At 42.6% G+C, this 20,768-nt stretch overlaps 2 pseudogenes; both read right to left on the bottom strand.

Moving 5' to 3' along the window:
* Window positions 1-4,813: 4,813 nt before the first annotated feature.
* On the bottom strand, window positions 4,814-5,743 carry LOC147631624 (phospholipase D alpha 1 pseudogene; annotated as a pseudogene).
* Window positions 5,744-16,589: 10,846 nt separating this feature from the next.
* On the bottom strand, window positions 16,590-17,489 carry LOC147631623 (phospholipase D alpha 1 pseudogene; annotated as a pseudogene).
* Between the last annotated feature and the right edge of the window lie 3,279 nt (window positions 17,490-20,768).

Below are 20,768 nucleotides of genomic sequence, written 5' to 3'. Positions count from 1 at the left end.
GATTACAAAGCTTTTTCAATCCTTCAACAAATTGAAGTGGGTTATCATGCTTTGCCATCCTGCATCACATATGAAGCCTAGCCTGCCTTCCCTTTCCACCGATGCCCTATACTGCTTCAAATCACCATGAGCTTCTTTTCAAAGACTCTAACTGGTTGCAGCCATTAACTGGCACATAGTTTATTCATGTATTACAAATGAGCATTCCATGTGTACATATAATGCCATCATATATGGCTTCCCTGAACAACGAGTAGAGCTTCAATCTCCATGTTCATACACTCAATTCTACAGCATTCTGCATTGGCATTCCTTTTATCCTTCTGATGTTTTGGGCTTTCTCTATGTCGAACCATTCATTCAGATTATCATTGCATACATCTAGCCCTGTTTTTCAAAGAGTTTCTTTCAGATATTCCGACAATTAGAGTACAAAGAAGTGTCCACCTTTCCGGCATTCATAAGTTCTTGAGCATTCTAACTGTTTTGCAACTTGTAGGGAAGACCTCAAGTCAATACAAGCTCCTCACTATCCTTGGTTATTGGAATAGATGAGTGTCATAGGCCCTTGAAGTGGCAAGAATGGATCAAGTCATTGCAAGCTCCTCTCCTTCCTCAGCTGTCGAGAAGGATGAGTGTCACAAGCCCTTGTTGCCATCTACAGTTCTAAGAGAGAACTACAAGTCTATACAAGCTCCTTGCCACCCCCTTCTCCTGAGGTGAACAAGTGTCATAAGCCCTTGTAATCCTTCTTCTTCCCTAATAGTTTTATTATGGAAGACTACAAGTCCTGTAAGCTCCTGGCTCTCTCTTTTTGAGAAATGCATCAGTGTCATAGGCCCCTATAGCCTTCTTTACTTTGTCTGCCATTATTTTTACCTCCTTTGCATCCTTGTCATGCTTTAGAAGTTCTCCAAGCAGCTAAGATATAGCATCATTATAGTATATTTCCTTCATTTTTGTACCTGCCTTTCTGAAAGCCCTGATTGTGTATCTATTTGCTCTAATTTTCCTCAAGCATCATCTTGATTTGTATGTCATCTTGCATGTATCCATACATTCCAGATATCATATCGTTTTTCATCCAGCATTCAAATCAGATAACATTACCTTTGTTTTCCCACTTCACCCAGCCTTCTTTCGACTGCCTGTTGCTGTTGCATGTAGAGCACAAACGCCTGAAACATCTGCATGGTGTTGACGTCCGGACGAAATCCTTGCTGCTCCTGTTGATCACCCATGATTCCCCTTCTACTCTCACCCCAGCTGTTTCACGTCGGGTTCACCAAAGATGTCATGACGTGGGCGGTATAGCCGGGAACACACTGGGTGTCTGGCTGTGAGAGTTTGTTGTTTTGTAATTCACTTGATTTGATTCTTCAGAGAAAATAAATCCTGCCAAACCGGATCCCTCCTCTCTCCCTTGTGTTGCTTCTCTTTCTCCTTTTGTGGTTGTTCCTTCTATCTCCATCTCCCCTTGAAAAAATCTTCTGTATCCTCATCGTGTGTTGTCATCAGCCCGTCCTTCTTAAAAACCCCTACAGAGGTCCTGTCATCCCAAACCAGCATATTCACCCTCACCCCTTCTGCTGCCTTCCTCTTTAACAGCTCCCCCAGTGTCAATCCCTCTGAGCCCTCTATCGGCCTCTCCCTATCACGAATCAGCTCTATCTGTGTGTACACAGACCAGCCTGTAATGTATATCAGATGCTTTGCACCACTTATTGCCATGTAAATGTCTTCCCAACATCTGTGTGGCTCATACAATTTGCCATTACTCAGATAGACTTTGGGGCAGAAATTGTTGGGCACATGAGCATCTTGATATAAAGTCACCTTGCACCCTTTCTATTGCCGGAAAAACGTGTAGGGAACACCTGGATATTTTCCATCTATCACACCTTTTCCAACAAATGGATCAGTTGAGATGTCAAAGTACTGCATTCGGAGATGGATCTTTGCCCCGCCTTTGAGTGCCTCCCCATCCTCATGGCAGAGGTCATACCACTGATCAATTTCCTCTCCGGATAGGATTTCAGTTACAGGAATTTTGGCCTTGCCCAATATTGATGCACCCACTGGATTGTCATCCTTAACCATCACCACCACATTTGCAACATTGTAAGCACAGTAAATATGAAAGGACTCATTCCACACTGGGTTGCTGGGTTCATCTGCTATGATTCGAGTCCGGCCCACCCTAGCATTTTCCATTTCAATTGACACATACAGTTTGCCTGAACCTTTTCCCACCTTGATTGCATCCTCCACACCTTCGATCAGCTTGCGGAAGAACTTGGGAGCGCCACCGGTGTGGCGGTGTTCATCGGTGAGGTTGGAGGCCTGCATGACAGTGATGTGGAAGGTCCCATGGAGAAGGTGGAGAGCCATGGCGGGGTTCAGGGGCAGGGCAGGGTTAGGGTTAGGGCGAACAAGAAAAATGGAGAGGCACCAGCCTTTGTTGCTGTGCTGCGCACCACCAGCGTGTGCAGCTACCCCTTAGAGCCCCCTTGGCTCTTCACACCGCGAACCCCCACCTCTTCCAGCTGCCTATCTGCTGCAGCGCCCCACCTGAGAACCGCCTTTTTTTTTTCTGGATTCGGCGCCACCCCCCCCAGAATCACCAGCTGCGTCGACTCCATGCACTCTCTCGCAACGTCCAGAAGATGCGCTGGCAGCTGCGTGAAGGTCCACGTAGCTGGCCAGATTTATCCCTTTTTTATTTTATTTTATTTATTTTTGAAGAAAAAGGCCACCATGTTCCTTTCACACCAAAGCAAAGGCAGCCTTGACCCTTTTTACCTTTTTCTGCCCATGCATCTGAGTTCATATGGGATGGTCTGTGAGCTTCTTTCACTACATGGACGTGCCACAGCACGACACCGACCCCCTCTAAACCTGCACATCCTCCGGTATGTGCCACCAAGTTGCTATATAGGCTAATCTTCATTCAAATTTATACTGATTTGCCTTCATCTTTATCAAATTTTGGCACGTTATCTTCAGCTTTTTCATCCTCTGAACCCACATTCTCATCAAGGCTTTCCTGACGGGTTGAATTTCCTGTATTGATCATCCTGCTCATAAGAAGCCTATTTTCTCTTATCTTTGATATGCCAAGTTTTGAACACCCTGGCTGCACTCTCCAGACTCCCACATTTCGTATACATATTGATAAGGGCAATCCCAACCACCGCATCTAACTCAAAGCCACATTTCTAGAGCTGCTGTTCTGCCACATCCAGGTCCCTTTTGTCAATGCACCCTTGTAAGAGATAGTAAAACATAGTGGTAGAAACATGAGAGCTGTACCCGTCCACTGTCAGGTTGTCCACAGTCCGTATGGCTTCATGAAGGCTACCCTGATTACAAAGCTTTTTCAATCCTTCAACAAATTGAAGTGGGTTATCATGCTTTGCCATCCTGCATCACATATGAAGCCTAGCCTGCCTTCCCTTTCCACCGATGCCCTATACTGCTTCAAATCACCATGAGCTTCTTTTCAAAGACTCTAACTGGTTGCAGCCATTAACTGGCACATAGTTTATTCATGTATTACAAATGAGCATTCCATGTGTACATATAATGCCATCATATATGGCTTCCCTGAACAACGAGTAGAGCTTCAATCTCCATGTTCATACACTCAATTCTACAGCATTCTGCATTGGCATTCCTTTTATCCTTCTGATGTTTTGGGCTTTCTCTATGTCGAACCATTCATTCAGATTATCATTGCATACATCTAGCCCTGTTTTTCAAAGAGTTTCTTTCAGATATTCCGACAATTAGAGTACAAAGAAGTGTCCACCTTTCCGGCATTCATAAGTTCTTGAGCATTCTAACTGTTTTGCAACTTGTAGGTCAATACAAGCTCCTCACTATCCTTGGTTATTGGAATAGATGAGTGTCATAGGCCCTTGAAGTGGCAAGAATGGATCAAGTCATTGCAAGCTCCTCTCCTTCCTCAGCTGTCGAGAAGGATGAGTGTCACAAGCCCTTGTTGCCATCTACAGTTCTAAGAGAGAACTACAAGTCTATACAAGCTCCTTGCCACCCCCTTCTCCTGAGGTGAACAAGTGTCATAAGCCCTTGTAATCCTTCTTCTTCCCTAATAGTTTTATTATGGAAGACTACAAGTCCTGTAAGCTCCTGGCTCTCTCTTTTCGAGAAATGCATCAGTGTCATAGGCCCCTATAGCCTTCTTTACTTTGTCTGCCATTATTTTTACCTCCTTTGCATCCTTGTCATGCTTTAGAAGTTCTCCAAGCAGCTAAGATATAGCATCATTATAGTATATTTCCTTCATTTTTGTACCTGCCTTTCTGAAAGCCCTGATTGTGTATCTATTTGCTCTAATTTTCCTCAAGCATCATCTTGATTTGTATGTCATCTTGCATGTATCCATACATTCCAGATATCATATCGTTTTTCATCCAGCATTCAAATCAGATAACATTACCTTTGTTTTCCCACTTCACCCAGCCTTCTTTCGACTGCCTGTTGCTGTTGCATGTAGAGCACAAACGCCTGAAACATCTGCATGGTGTTGACGTCCGGACGAAATCCTTGCTGCTCCTGTTGATCACCCATGATTCCCCTTCTACTCTCACCCCAGCTGTTTCACGTCGGGTTCACCAAAGATGTCACGACGTGGGCGGTATAGCCGGGAACACACTGGGTGTCTGGCTGTGAGAGTTTGGTGTTTTGTAATTCACTTGATTTGATTCTTCAGAGAAAATAAATCCTGCCAAACCGGATCCCTCCTCTCTCCCTTGTGTTGCTTCTCTTTCTCCTTTTGTGGTTGTTCCTTCTATCTCCATCTCCCCTTGAAAAAATCTTCTGTATCCTCATCGTGTGTTGTCATCAGCCCGTCCTTCTTAAAAACCCCTACAGAGGTCCTGTCATCCCAAACCAGCATATTCACCCCCACCCCTTCTGCTGCCTTCCTCTTTAACAGCTCCCCCAGTGTCAATCCCTCTGAGCCCTCTATCGGCCTCTCCCTATCACGAATCAGCTCTATCTGTGTGTACACAGACCAGCCTGTAATGTATATCAGATGCTTTGCACCACTTATTGCCATGTAAATGTCTTCCCAACATCTGTGTGGCTCATACAATTTGCCATTACTCAGATAGACTTTGGGGCAGAAATTGTTGGGCACATGAGCATCTTGATATAAAGTCACCTTGCACCCTTTCCATTGCCGGAAAAACGTGTAGGGAACACCTGGATATTTTCCATCTATCACACCTTTTCCAACAAATGGATCAGTTGAGATGTCGAAGTACTGCATTCGGAGATGGATCTTTGCCCCGCCTTTGAGTGCCTCCCCATCCTCATGGCAGAGGTCATACCACTGATCAATTTCCTCTCCGGATAGGATTTCAGTTACAGGAATTTTGGCCTTGCCCAATATTGATGCACCCACTGGATTGTCATCCTTAACCATCACCACCACATTTGCAACATTGTAAGCACAGTAAATATGAAAGGACTCATTCCACACTGGGTTGCTGGGTTCATCTGCTATGATTCGAGTCCGGCCCACCCTAGCATTTTCCATTTCAATTGACACATACAGTTTGCCTGAACCTTTTCCCACCTTGATTGCATCCTCCACACCTTCGATCAGCTTGCGGAAGAACTTGGGAGCGCCACCGGTGTGGCGGTGTTCATCGGTGAGGTTGGAGGCCTGCATGACAGTGATGTGGAAGGTCCCATGGAGAAGGTGGAGAGCCATGGCGGGGTTCAAGGGCAGGGCAGGGTTAGGGTTAGGGCGAACAAGAAAAATGGAGAGGCACCAGCCTTTGTTGCTGTGCTGCGCACCACCAGCGTGTGCAGCTACCCCTTAGAGCCCCCTTGGCTCTTCACACCGCGAACCCCCACCTCTTCCAGCTGCCTATCTGCTGCAGCGCCCCACCTGAGAACCGCCTTTTTTTTTTCTGGATTCGGCGCCACCCCCCCCCAGAATCACCAGCTGCGCCGACTCCATGCACTCTCTCGCAACGTCCAGAAGATGCGCTGGCAGCTGCGTGAAGGTCCACGTAGCTGGCCAGATTTATCCCTTTTTTATTTTATTTTATTTATTTTTGAAGAAAAAGGCCACCATGTTCCTTTCACACCAAAGCAAAGGCAGCCTTGACCCTTTTTACCTTTTTCTGCCCATGCATCTGAGTTCATATGGGATGGTCTGTGAGCTTCTTTCACTACATGGACGTGCCACAGCACGACACCGACCCCCTCTAAACCTGCACATCCTCCGGTATGTGCCACCAAGTTGCTATATAGGCTAATCTTCATTCAAATTTATACTGATTTGCCTTCATCTTTATCAAATTTTGGCACGTTATCTTCAGCTTTTTCATCCTCTGAACCCACATTCTCATCAAGGCTTTCCTGACGGGTTGAATTTCCTGTATTGATCATCCTGCTCATAAGAAGCCTATTTTCTCTTATCTTTGATATGCCAAGTTTTGAACACCCTGGCTGCACTCTCCAGACTCCCACATTTCGTATACATATTGATAAGGGCAATCCCAACCACCGCATCTAACTCAAAGCCACATTTCTAGAGCTGCTGTTCTGCCACATCCAGGTCCCTTTTGTCAATGCACCCTTGTAAGAGATAGTAAAACATAGTGGTAGAAACATGAGAGCTGTACCCGTCCACTGTCAGGTTGTCCACAGTCCGTATGGCTTCATGAAGGCTACCCTGATTACAAAGCTTTTTCAATCCTTCAACAAATTGAAGTGGGTTATCATGCTTTGCCATCCTGCATCACATATGAAGCCTAGCCTGCCTTCCCTTTCCACCGATGCCCTATACTGCTTCAAATCACCATGAGCTTCTTTTCAAAGACTCTAACTGGTTGCAGCCATTAACTGGCACATAGTTTATTCATGTATTACAAATGAGCATTCCATGTGTACATATAATGCCATCATATATGGCTTCCCTGAACAACGAGTAGAGCTTCAATCTCCATGTTCATACACTCAATTCTACAGCATTCTGCATTGGCATTCCTTTTATCCTTCTGATGTTTTGGGCTTTCTCTATGTCGAACCATTCATTCAGATTATCATTGCATACATCTAGCCCTGTTTTTCAAAGAGTTTCTTTCAGATATTCCGACAATTAGAGTACAAAGAAGTGTCCACCTTTCCGGCATTCATAAGTTCTTGAGCATTCTAACTGTTTTGCAACTTGTAGGGAAGACCTCAAGTCAATACAAGCTCCTCACTATCCTTGGTTATTGGAATAGATGAGTGTCATAGGCCCTTGAAGTGGCAAGAATGGATCAAGTCATTGCAAGCTCCTCTCCTTCCTCAGCTGTCGAGAAGGATGAGTGTCACAAGCCCTTGTTGCCATCTACAGTTCTAAGAGAGAACTACAAGTCTATACAAGCTCCTTGCCACCCCCTTCTCCTGAGGTGAACAAGTGTCATAAGCCCTTGTAATCCTTCTTCTTCCCTAATAGTTTTATTATGGAAGACTACAAGTCCTGTAAGCTCCTGGCTCTCTCTTTTCGAGAAATGCATCAGTGTCATAGGCCCCTATAGCCTTCTTTACTTTGTCTGCCATTATTTTTACCTCCTTTGCATCCTTGTCATGCTTTAGAAGTTCTCCAAGCAGCTAAGATATAGCATCATTATAGTATATTTCCTTCATTTTTGTACCTGCCTTTCTGAAAGCCCTGATTGTGTATCTATTTGCTCTAATTTTCCTCAAGCATCATCTTGATTTGTATGTCATCTTGCATGTATCCATACATTCCAGATATCATATCGTTTTTCATCCAGCATTCAAATCAGATAACATTACCTTTGTTTTCCCACTTCACCCAGCCTTCTTTCGACTGCCTGTTGCTGTTGCATGTAGAGCACAAACGCCTGAAACATCTGCATGGTGTTGACGTCCGGACGAAATCCTTGCTGCTCCTGTTGATCACCCATGATTCCCCTTCTACTCTCACCCCAGCTGTTTCACGTCGGGTTCACCAAAGATGTCATGACGTGGGCGGTATAGCCGGGAACACACTGGGTGTCTGGCTGTGAGAGTTTGGTGTTTTGTAATTCACTTGATTTGATTCTTCAGAGAAAATAAATCCTGCCAAACCGGATCCCTCCTCTCTCCCTTGTGTTGCTTCTCTTTCTCCTTTTGTGGTTGTTCCTTCTATCTCCATCTCCCCTTGAAAAAATCTTCTGTATCCTCATCGTGTGTTGTTGGAGAGACGGAAAACTCTCTCTCTTGTAGTAAGAGGAGTACGATCCACACTAAGCTCAATCCAATGGGATTTGCATCCCTTTCGGAGCTAGGGATTCGACCCGTACCGGTGCACAAGAGCTTATCCACAAATGGAGAGAATGTGAAGAAAACTACTACTATTGACATGGACTAACACATACTCAAGCTCAATCTTGCCACACTCAATCACTCAACATCCCACTCATTCCATGCATCCAAACAAGAAGAAAGCTAAGCTATTGCATACACAAGCTCAAAGCATCCTTCATTCTCAAGATCTTACTTCCTAGCATGCACACACTCCTTGAAGCTATCAACAACAAAGAAACATGCTTACTAGAGAATAGACATGAGAAGAGAGACAAACATCACTCATTGCATTAACAAAAGAATAGACTTACAATAATGTAGCTGGGGAGAGAGAAGAGCTTGCACCTCTATGGAAGAAGAGGGAGAGCTAGTCTCAAGAGAGCTCAAACATGAGTTTGCCCAATGTGTCTAAGCTCTCAAATGAGCCACCTTTTATACAAAAATTCTAGGACTCCCATAAGTCCCCATGTGGGATTATTATCAAACCCTCTCCCACATTCATCTACAAAGTGGAACTCTTTTCAAGAGCCCTAAGTATCGTTTTTGTTGCATCCTGGTATTGATCTTCATTTGCAAGCAACACTCCCCCCTTCCTATTTTGCGCACGTCCTCGAGCGCGGTAGTAGCAAGAGCTGCAACAAAAACAATTGATACGAGTAAAGTCCTTTATTGATAAAAAGAAAAGAAAAGCAAAATCAGCAATAATAATTACACACGTGAGCATACAAGTGCAAGGCTGATTAAAGTTTTAATGAGTACTAAAAGAGGTGAGTAAAAACTAGTCAAAGTGAGACTTAGGTAGTAGATAATGCTATGCAAAGGCAAGTGTCTTTGTACACCTCCGGTTATGACCGTAGTCTCAATGTCCTATCAGTATGTAAGTTACTCCTAAGTGGCAACCCTACTCCTAAGTATGAGCAAAGGTGATTGGAGCTCTCTCTTTTTTTTTTCATTTTCTTTTTTTCTTTTTTTCTTTTTTATATTATTTTTTAAATATGTGTGTAGAAGGTGATAAAGATTAAGTTTCTATCCCCATGAGACCCGAGCAATGGCCAAGAGACCTCCGCCAAGAGAATCTAAAGACCGCTAAGTATCTCAAGGGCGACAGACCCTTTTTCTTTCTTTTATGACCTAAGGAGTACCCCTTGAAGATGAGGGCATCGGTTTCGAGGGCCCATAGTGTACCCCCGAGTCCTACCAACATCTATCAAGGCGATAGATTCCTCAAAGGTCCTCTATTGAAGCTTCTAGACATCAGTGTTCACCCCATGGAAACCAAGGCATCGGCCCCAAGGTGCTGAGACAGCCCCAGGTCCTACCAAGCACTTCGCATGGCGGTAGACACTTCATGTCACAATTCACCTTGTATATATATTTTTGTAGGGTATATTTTCATAAATTTTTATTACTCGTAGCACCCAGCTCATATCTAAGAGATAACTACCACTAGGGATAACTAATATACCTTGAAGACATAAGTACTTGGCATACTCCCTTGGTATATATCCTACACTGTCTTGGAATAGAAATATCTCTTACTAAGTTTTCTAAGACTCTAGAATGTACTCACCACCTTTTAACTACTAATCAAAACTCAAACCAGCCAATATTGTGTACATGCAAACCATATATTCGAAAGATAAGAGCACATAAAGAAATAAAGAATAAGATTTGCATACACCTGTTGTAGTGCCCTGTTGATGTTGTTCGTTTGCCTTGAATAATTGCTGATTTTGTGCAGATTGCTCCTCCTTGATCCCTGTAGGCATAGCATATCTCCCCCCTTCCTAATTTGTGTGCACGATAGGTGGACTGTAGGGGCGTATCTGATGCTCTTCTTAAGCTGAGATCTCTGCACAAAGTTTTATTAACAAACAAAGAAAAAACAAAAGAATAAAATTTGTTAGTGGTGCCAATCACCAAATATAGCCGAGGGGAAAAAAACCCAATGGGAGAAAAGTGCCCTGGCTTGTCGATCTTATTGTGGAGTCATTGAGTTCACTCTTGCGCTGATGGTGGGGATCATCTCAAAAAGAACATAATTCTTTAAAGGCATAAGGAATTACACTATTCAAACATTGATCGACCAAAGAGCTTCATTTGTAGTGTTAATGCCTTATCTTTAGTTTTAGTTGTGTCCTTCTTGGGTGGGAATTTTATCAAATGTCGAGGAATTTGAGCAAGATAAGAGGATTTAGGCATTGAAATACCAGAATCTATGCTCAAATGAGACTCCTTTGGACTTGACTTATGTACACCAGTTGATGGTTGAATCATGTAACAAGGAGAAATCGGGTCAACCGGTGTTTCAATACATGTATTAGGAATATCAACACAAGTGGATTTGTAAGTGCTATCACAGCCACATTTCCTTTCTTGAAGAGTCTGTGTTGATTTCTTTTGTACCCACTGATATGGAAAATCAAGGGTGGCTTTTGGAATCTTTTGGATACACTCTTTTACCCTTTGCTCAGCATGGCATTTTGGAAGCCAAATTGCTGTTGTACCCTCATAGTAACCTTGTGCTTTAAGAACCCGTTTTGGGACCCATCGAGTAACAATTCGAGATTTAGGCTTGGAAATGATGTGCTTCTTAAGAGGCTTAGCAACTGGAAGAGATGGTACAAGTTTGTACGCATCTTTGGGTAGCCACATTGATGAATCCTTCTTGCCTGGCCTTCTTTGAGCAACAACTAGAGTAGTTGGAACATGCCAGCCATGGCCCTCACTTGAGTACTCATCAATTATCCACATCATTTTTTTTGGAGCTTCAAGAGCAGATGTTGATTGTGGGTCGGGTAAGGTAGAAACATCGCCCTTTTTACATGATAAAGCTTGTTGAGTAGCAGAGACTTTCTCAACATACAGTGCTGTTGTGGATGCATGGGTGGACGATAGGTTTGTCCTAATCTCCTTAGCACTAGGTTGGCTATTTGGTCTGGATTTAATAGTGCGCTAGACCCTGAACTTTGATCATCACCCCACTGATTTCTAGGTTTCACCTCAGGGCCAGAACCATCCTGGAACTTGAAGTTATCGGTGAAATCCATAGCATCATGGCAACACTCATTGAAACTTGTATGTTTCTTAGCATAGAGATGTGTATGCAGTGTCGAATTTTTGAGGCCTTTTAAGAAGAGAGAAATTAATCGACTTTGGGCGGGCTTCTCATCTTCTGGGCAACGATTAATGTACTGCTTCATTCTATTTACACAGTCTCTAACACTCTCATTCTCACCTTGTTTGAAAGAGTAGATATGCGCTACTGTGTCATGTTGAATTCCCATCAAGGAAAAAGCAGCAATGAATCTCTCTTCCAAAACTCGTAAAGAAGTTTTGTCTGAAGCCTCTAATGCCTGAAACCAAGCAAGGGCTTTTCCTTCAAGAGTGAGTCCAAACCCTTCTATTTGAGTATGCTTATCAGCAACTTGCTCAGCTCGAACTGCTTGCCTAAAAGCTGCTACATGGTCGTATGGATCTCCCGACCCTTCATATTTCTTTACCAATTTCTGAAGAGTTGATGGCCGTACTTGTCGTGAATACTCGTCGTAGGGCCTACGGCCTCTTACTCTTAGTGGGAACTGTTCCTCTCTTTGGAAAGATGGTCCACATGTTTCCAAAATTGGTGTGGGTGCCCTATTACCAGCCTCACCAAACCCCTCTAAAGATCTTGTCACCCTCATTTCAGGAGGTGCACTTATAGGAGGCCGAGTTGGCTCCCCTCTCATCCGATTGTCATAGTGGGAAAGATGTTGTTGTGGTGTGACCTGTGGTCGCACATTTGGTGTAGGATGATATCGTGGTGCTAGAGTTGGGCTACTAGCAGTGGTCCACTTAGATGTTGAAGGTCCCTCTCTAGTGAACTCTCGTAGGGGAGGAGCAACAGTTTCTCTAAGAAAGGCTGTCTCTCCTGGTTTGGCTGTACGTGTTGAGAACACTTCCATAAATAATGGTTGTCCCTTCCACGTGAGTTCCCTAATCTCTTTCCAATCTAACGTTCGATATTCATTGGCCCATTTATCAACTATTCTGTTCATGTGTCCTGCACACTTCTCAACTACCACTACATAAGCTAGAGGAAGATCCAGCTCTGGCGATTTAGTTGTGGCATAATATCCCTCTAACGAATCCTTATAGACCTCTTGAAGTGGGTCATCCTGTAAGACCGTAGTCACAGGAATTTGTCGTACAAACTCCCATTGGCTTTCAGCCCCCTGATCCATTTTACACTTGCCTTTCCTATCCTTGTCCAAATTGAGATCTACCAGAAGCAAATCATCTATGGATGGCTTTGAGGATTGGGCATTGGAAGGTCCAGGCATGTCTAGCTCGATAAGCCAATCATCTCTAGACTCCCTTGCTCTGGAAAGTTGTGATATGTCTAAAAACTCTGTTTTAGAGAGCTCCCCTAATTTGTCTACCTTTTCTGGATGGTAGGTGACTTCATAGCGAACACCATCTCCACCCATGTACATGTTACCTTGGTCATTGACTAGAGGTGCTCTATCAAGTTCTGAGAATATGTCTGCGATCTTAACAAGGTACCTTTGTTGTGGGTCCCTAAAGATCTCAGCTCCTTGAGCATTTGTGTAGACATATTGGAGTCGCACATTGAATGTTAACCCCATGGTGTCAGCCTCAAATGGATTAAAGGATCTTGTGGGTGTTCTATTTGGGGCTACGGGATGACTAGTTGATGGCCCTAGATTGTCCATGGACAATGAACTAGTTGTTCTAGAGGAAAGGGTATCGGATTGGGATTCAGAAAGGGTTTCAGCAATATCTGCCAAGTTTCCTATCGATTGGGTCCCACTTTCCTGAGTAGGCACTCGAGAAGGTGCCCTAGGCCCTATGGCAGAATCTATCAGACGTCCTGACCGTAAGTGCATAAGGTCAAATTTTGTTTTGGTTTTTTTTGTGTTTTGTTTTGTCTTGGTTTTGGTTTTTGTGTTTTGTTTTTGTTTTTTTTTTTTTGATAAAAATATATATATATATGTATATATATATATATATATTTTCCTACCTAATCACTAAAGGCAACTAAAAAAGAAAATGTGTGGCGTAACTATCTATCCTATTTGTTTATTTTATTTTTATTTTTATTTTTTAATGATTTTATGATTTTATGATTTTTTCCTTTTTTATTATTTTTATTATTTTTTATTTTTAAATATTATACACAAAATTATGAATCACACTAAAAAAATACTAACTATGCACAAAGTTACAAAAATGAAAAAATTGCAGGTTACACTAATTATGCAAAAAATTAAAAAAAATGAAGAACTACAAAATATGCAAAAAAAAATAATAGACTCCTAAAAATCAAAAATTTTCTTTTGTTTGTTTTTTCCTTTTTTTGTTGGTTTTTATTGTTTGTTTGTTTTGTTTTTTTTTTTTAATAAAATGAATGAATTTCGTGCTAAATAAAAATATGACTATACTAATTATGCCTCATTTACAAAAATTTTATAAAAAATAAAAAATAAAAAATGCAAGCTACTTAAATTATGCAAAAATTTTAAACAAGGAACAATGGATTCAACACTTCTTTCTTTTTTTTTTTTTTTAAAAATATCTCTTTCTCTTTTTTCCTTTTGTTTTATTTTGTTTTTGTTTTTGTCTTTGTTTTTTGTTTTTTGTTTTTTTTAAATATATATATATATATATTACAAAAATTTAAAACAATACAAATTTCCCTAAATATGCTAAAAATTACAGAAATGAAAAATAAAAAATATGCAAACACTATGGACTCCTAAAAACAAATAAAAAGATTTTTTTTTAATTTTAATTTTTTTTAATTTTTTTTTTAAATTTTTTTCTTTCTTTCTTCTCTCTCTCTATATATATATATATATATTTTTTTTAAATTTTTAAATTTTCTTCTATTCTTTTTTTCCTTTTCTATTCTATTCTTTTTTTTTCTTTTTTTTTTTTTGGGATTTTCTACTATTCTTTTTTTTTTCTTTTTTTTCTTTTTTGGGGATTTTCTACTATTCTTTTTTTTTATTTTTTGTTTAAAATAAGAAATATTATTATTTTTTTTTGTTTGTTTTTTTTTTAATTTAAAAATAAATAAACATAAAAATTAATAAAAAAAAAATAAAAAAAAAATGAAAAATCCACTAACCTTATCGCCGCTCCGCCGAATTCGTCCGGATTTGTCGCCGCTCCTTCACGTGTTGCTCCTTCGCATGCTGCTGCAATCAACCCTCCTTAATGGCCAGCTTCCACTTTCTTTTTTCGGCTTGGCACCGCCTTCTGTGCATTTCCAGCTATTACAGCTGCCTTCACCTCCTTCTGCAGCTCCCGTTCAGCTTCTCTTGCCAACCTTCGCCTGCTCTCTTGCCGACGGCCTCCTCCTCACCGCTGCGCCTACTCCTTTCACAGTCACCTCTCGCCGGCACAGCAGCTGGCTCTCGCTTATGCCAATGCAGCCGGCCGCCTTCTCTTCTTTTTCTCCCTTCTGCGCTTGCGTTACCTCCACGCTGCACCAGGCTCTCTCCTCTCCTTCGATTCCTTCGCCTCCAACTGCGCTTCTACACGTGCGCTTCTAAACGTACACGCCACACGGCCATGTCCTGCTGCCTTCAACTGCTGCGCCCATGCTTTGCGTACTGTACAACGCTTCGCTGCTGCTGCCCACATTATATGCACCTGCCTGCATGGCAGCTAGCCACCAGCGCCTCAGCCAGCCGCCATCGCTACTGCCCTCCTTGTGCCTGTTTGCACAGCTTTGCTTCTCTTTGCCTCTACTGCCCTGCTATAGACGTGGCAGCGTTAAGCTTGTGCACCTGCCTACGTGGCAGTACCTGCAGCCGCCTCACCTCCTGCGCAGCAGCCAACCACACGTACAGTACAGCCTATGCAGCCAGCCGTACTTGCACACGTGTCAATTGCCACGTCAACTGTTGATTGTGCTGTCCCTCGCTGCCTCCGCCGACGTCTTCTTGCTGCCGCCGACGTCTTCTTCAGATGCAGCCTTCCACTGTCAGTCCCGCCACGTCAATGTAAACAAAACAAAAAAAACGATTATATATATATATATATATATATAATTGTTTGTTTGTTTTTTTTTAATTTTATTTTAAAACAAAACGTCTTCTCTGCCTCCTTTCAGCCGCCGACTTCCACGATACAGTCCTGCAAAAAATATAAATCTCTTCTTGCCACCATCCAAGACAACACACCAAGAAGGCAATATAGATTTTATATATTACAATAGTGATCTTGATGAAAGGGAATGGCACGGCTTACTTGCTTGCTTGCTACCAAAATTTTTATTGTTTTTTACATGTTAGTGAAAAGCATGAAAGCATGAAATGACAAAAAACAATGAAGGTAAACATAATGAACGGTACTTGAAAAAACATAAAAGCAATGAAACATAAAAAAAACAATGCGGGAGAAACCTCAACCGCTCAATGGTTAACCTTATCCACTCACACCGGGATCACACACCCAAACTTAACCTAATCACTCAATGGTTTTGCAACCAAAAGAGGAAATAGTGGTGGTTTCCACACACTCTCAACCGGATTTGAGTCTTCTCCCCGGCAGCGGCGCCAATGGAGAGACGGAAAACTCTCTCTCTTGTAGTAAGAGGAGTACGATCCACACTAAGCTCAATCCAATGGGATTTGCATCCCTTTCGGAGCTAGGGATTCGACCCGTACCGGTGCACAAGAGCTTATCCACAAATGGAGAGAATGTGAAGAAAACTACTACTATTGACATGGACTAACACATACTCAAGCTCAATCTTGCCACACTCAATCACTCAACATCCCACTCATTCCATGCATCCAAACAAGAAGAAAGCTAAGCTATTGCATACACAAGCTCAAAGCATCCTTCATTCTCAAGATCTTACTTCCTAGCATGCACACACTCCTTGAAGCTATCAACAACAAAGAAACATGCTTACTAGAGAATAGACATGAGAAGAGAGACAAACATCACTCATTGCATTAACAAAAGAATAGACTTACAATAATGTAGCTGGGGAGAGAGAAGAGCTTGCACCTCTATGGAAGAAGAGGGAGAGCTAGTCTCAAGAGAGCTCAAACATGAGTTTGCCCAATGTGTCTAAGCTCTCAAATGAGCCACCTTTTATACAAAAATTCTAGGACTCCCATAAGTCCCCATGTGGGATTATTATCAAACCCTCTCCCACATTCATCTACAAAGTGGAACTCTTTTCAAGAGCCCTAAGTATCGTTTTTGTTGCATCCTGGTATTGATCTTCATTTGCAAGCAACAGTTGTCATCAGCCCGTCCTTCTTAAAAACCCCTACAGAGGTCCTGTCATCCCAAACCAGCATATTCACCCTCACCCCTTCTGCTGCCTTCCTCTTTAACAGCTCCCCCAGTGTCAATCCCTCTGAGCCCTCTATCGGCCCCTCCCTATCACGAATCAGCTCTATCTGTGTGTACACAGACCAGCCTGTAATGTATATCAGATGCTTTGCACCACTTATTGCCATGTAAATGTCTTCCCAACATCTGTGTGGCTCATACAATTTGCCATTACTCAGATAGACTTTGGGGCAGAAATTGTTGGGCACATGAGCATCTTGATATAAAGTCACCTTGCACCCTTTCCATTGCCGGAAAAACGTGTAGGGAACACCTGGATATTTTCCATCTATCACACCTTTTCCAACAAATGGATCAGTTGAGATGTCGAAGTACTGCATTCGGAGATGGATCTTTGCCCCGCCTTTGAGTGCCTCCCCATCCTCATGGCAGAGGTCATACCACTGATCAATTTCCTCTCCGGATAGGATTTCAGTTACAGGAATTTTGGCCTTGCCCAATATTGATGCACCCACTGGATTGTCATCCTTAACCATCACCACCACATTTGCAACATTGTAAGCACAGTAAATATGAAAGGACTCATTCCACACTGGGTTGCTGGGTTCATCTGCTATGATTCGAGTCCGGCCCACCCTAGCATTTTCCATTTCAATTGACACATACAGTTTGCCTGAACCTTTTCCCACCTTGATTGCATCCTCCACACCTTCGATCAGCTTGCGGAAGAACTTGGGAGCGCCACCGGTGTGGCGGTGTTCATCGGTGAGGTTGGAGGCCTGCATGACAGTGATGTGGAAGGTCCCATGGAGAAGGTGGAGAGCCATGGCGGGGTTCAGGGGCAGGGCAGGGTTAGGGTTAGGGCGAACAAGAAAAATGGAGAGGCACCAGCCTTTGTTGCTGTGCTGCGCACCACCAGCGTGTGCAGCTACCCCTTAGAGCCCCCTTGGCTCTTCACACCGCGAACCCCCACCTCTTCCAGCTGCCTATCTGCTGCAGCGCCCCACCTGAGAACCGCCTTTTTTTTTCTGGATTCGGCGCCACCCCCCCCCAGAATCACCAGCTGCGCCGACTCCATGCACTCTCTCGCAACGTCCAGAAGATGCGCTGGCAGCTGCGTGAAGGTCCACGTAGCTGGCCAGATTTATCCCTTTTTTATTTTATTTTATTTATTTTTGAAGAAAAAGGCCACCATGTTCCTTTCACACCAAAGCAAAGGCAGCCTTGACCCTTTTTACCTTTTTCTGCCCATGCATCTGAGTTCATATGGGATGGTCTGTGAGCTTCTTTCACTACATGGACGTGCCACAGCACGACAACGCCGGCCTTAAGCCAAAGGGGCAACCAAGGCCCAACAACCAAGCTCAATAAGCAAACCCAACAAGAAGCCAATCAAGTTCCCAAACGAGACATGAGAAAAGTGCAACACCCTAGCAAGGTCCCCATCATAGTAGCCATGTCTAGCCTTGCACACCCCATGATGAAGGGAACATCTATCCCACTGATGAGCCCACCCTATTGGTTGATGAGGGACTTCATTTGTTCTTGCCCGTATACCTTTTGTATCAATGCTCCTTCTTGCATTTGGCCCAAAAGCAATCATATAAGTGCATAGGGTGATTGCAAAAGGTAGTGTTCAAAAGGCATAAACTTGGGTACAATAGAAATGTTAACCAATACATACCCCCTACCATATCTAGATTTTGTCCCCGAAATTGGTGACGAGGAGTACCAAAGTAGTGGTCCATAAAGTCGTATCTCGACTTTGTGTACTGGGTAGTCCAATGGAAGGAGCGGTACTACGAAGTCTAGAAGATCGTCTTAAAGGTGAGCAGCCTTATAGGTACTAGACTCGTTGTATCCAAACATGTGCTAAAGTGGTAAATTCCGTACTCATCATGATGGGATTGAAGTGTTTCTCACCTTTCTTGCATAGACTCAGAATTGATGTGGGTACCCCAATAACAAAGTGGATTTGGGCACCTATTGCTTGTTATCGCCACCCAAACACTTGTAAAGATTGCTTGGAGAGGGTGGTTCTATTGATGGGTGAGGCCACACAAAGCAAAAAAGCATGGTCCTCACATAAGAAAGAAGATTTCTAGAGAGAGTTCTACTTTGAGTTATCTATCAAAGAGAAGAGCATGGTTGAAGCTTAGAGAGGAAATGGTTAACACCTTTGCCTCATTCCATGATTGTCTCTAATGGAAAGTGGATGTCTCTAAGGCTTTAACTTCACCCGTTAGGCCAAATTCTAATTTCACTTCCTTTGAATGACCCCTTTTCACACAAAGCTAGTGGGCCCATCTTGACTGCACAATGCCAAGCTTGCATGAGAACCTATAGAGTCATGGGCAAGGATTTGTATGTAAAGAGTCTCATTTTATTCTCTTTTAAGAATGTATTTGTAATGGTATTATAAGAGAAAAGAAAAAATTGGTAGCAGTCAAGGCTGTCTTTAAAGTGGCCAAGGACTCTAGAACACACAACTCATGCTAGTGGTTGGTTTTCTACTAGTCAACAATATGTCTTGGAATGACACGGTCCTAGGGCTAGATGACTTAGCCCATAGGCATTAGTTATAAAGGCCATGGAACACTCCTTTTTGTATTACTATTTATGAGCGGTAAAGAATTTGTATGGTCTATAATAATTAGGTGTACAAGAAATAAGGGTGCACAACTAAGTTAACTCGTGAGGTAGGCTCAACAAACTAGGTTGGCATGTGGAGTGAACTCATCGAGTGTCCAACTATAAGTGATTCGTCTATTTAAGAGGCTCATTGTACCTCAAGGTTGGTTAGATGGAGCTGATGAATTCATTGTCATGTCTGTCTAAGATATGGTTTCCAAGCTTATTCTAGTGTGTGTTGCTTTGATACTATCAATTTTGTGCAAATTTGCTGTCACTCTAAGAGAAGTAGAGAGGAAGGGGTGCACTATGTTGTTGAAATAAGTGGAACCTAGTTTGAGAGGGTCACTCGCACTTTGAGAGTAGTGCCCAACAAATGGGAACACACATAAGGAGGTCATAAAGTGAGTTTTCTCATGGGAGCTCACAGGGAGATTTTTTCCCCAGCCATTCTCTATCTAGAAATTTAATAATCTATCTCTTTCCTTCCACCATATGCTCCTCCCATCTCTGTTAAGATGTCAAGTTCAACATAAGTTGACACTCATGACATGCCTAGGTGACCGTTCCACCTTTACACCACTGGTGTGTTTGGTAGTTGCTAACATGATGGATCTTCGCGCGAGTGATTCTATAACCGGACTACACCTACCTAGTCCAACAAAGTTATGGCATACTCATCTTGCCAACTCACCTACTTAGTGTGTTCACATTATGAATCACTTGTACATAGTACTCTAGTACTTATGTTGGTTTTCGCTTATCTTTTGTAGACCTCTTTTTAAGAGCAACAACAAAAAAAAGATTTTAGCCTTCCATCTTTATGTACATCTTATCCGTGTTATGTGAGTGTATGTATACTTGTAAGAGCTCGAGCTCTCCTTCCCCAATATTTTCATGGTATCAGACCCTGGTTCAGGCTAAGGAGCTGAGTGGCAAGCAAAGGAAGCTAGGAAGGCAAAGGAAGCTATACACGGGTAAGAGCATCATCATCTCTTGCTCTTCTTATTTTGGTATGACATCCCCTTAGTAGCTCTAGGAGCCACACATCTCTGATTGGGGGAGCTACCTTCACAAGTGCGGAGGTACCTATATGGTGTGCAGAACCTCATACTATGAAATTTTAGGGCCAAATTTACGTTTCGGGTGTATTTCCACTGTGGTGTGTTTTCAGACATTTCTAGGAAGTTTTAGTTTAGAACTGTCTTTGTTCGAACTCTGGTTATTGCAATCCGACAATGTATTTTAGGTGTTCAGATACTGATTACACATGTATTATTGAGTGTGGATGTATGTACATGTACTTTGGTCACGTGTTATGACATATAGATTGTGCTACAAGAGCTACCCCAAATATTGTTGTATTAGAGGTTACATAATTGTTTGTTTGTAGATTTTTAGTTGTTTTACAAGCAAATATGTTTGACAACATCAACCAAATTGTCAGTGAGAATCTTGACAAGAACAACTTCCAT

The sequence above is a fragment of the Cibotium barometz genome, chromosome 14, assembly GCF_041138505.1.
Source record: "Cibotium barometz isolate CiBa-2024 chromosome 14, ASM4113850v1, whole genome shotgun sequence".
NCBI lineage: Eukaryota > Viridiplantae > Streptophyta > Polypodiopsida > Cyatheales > Cibotiaceae > Cibotium > Cibotium barometz.
The sequence above is the reverse complement of the archived record's forward strand: the minus strand, read 5'-3'. Positions and strand labels throughout refer to the sequence as shown.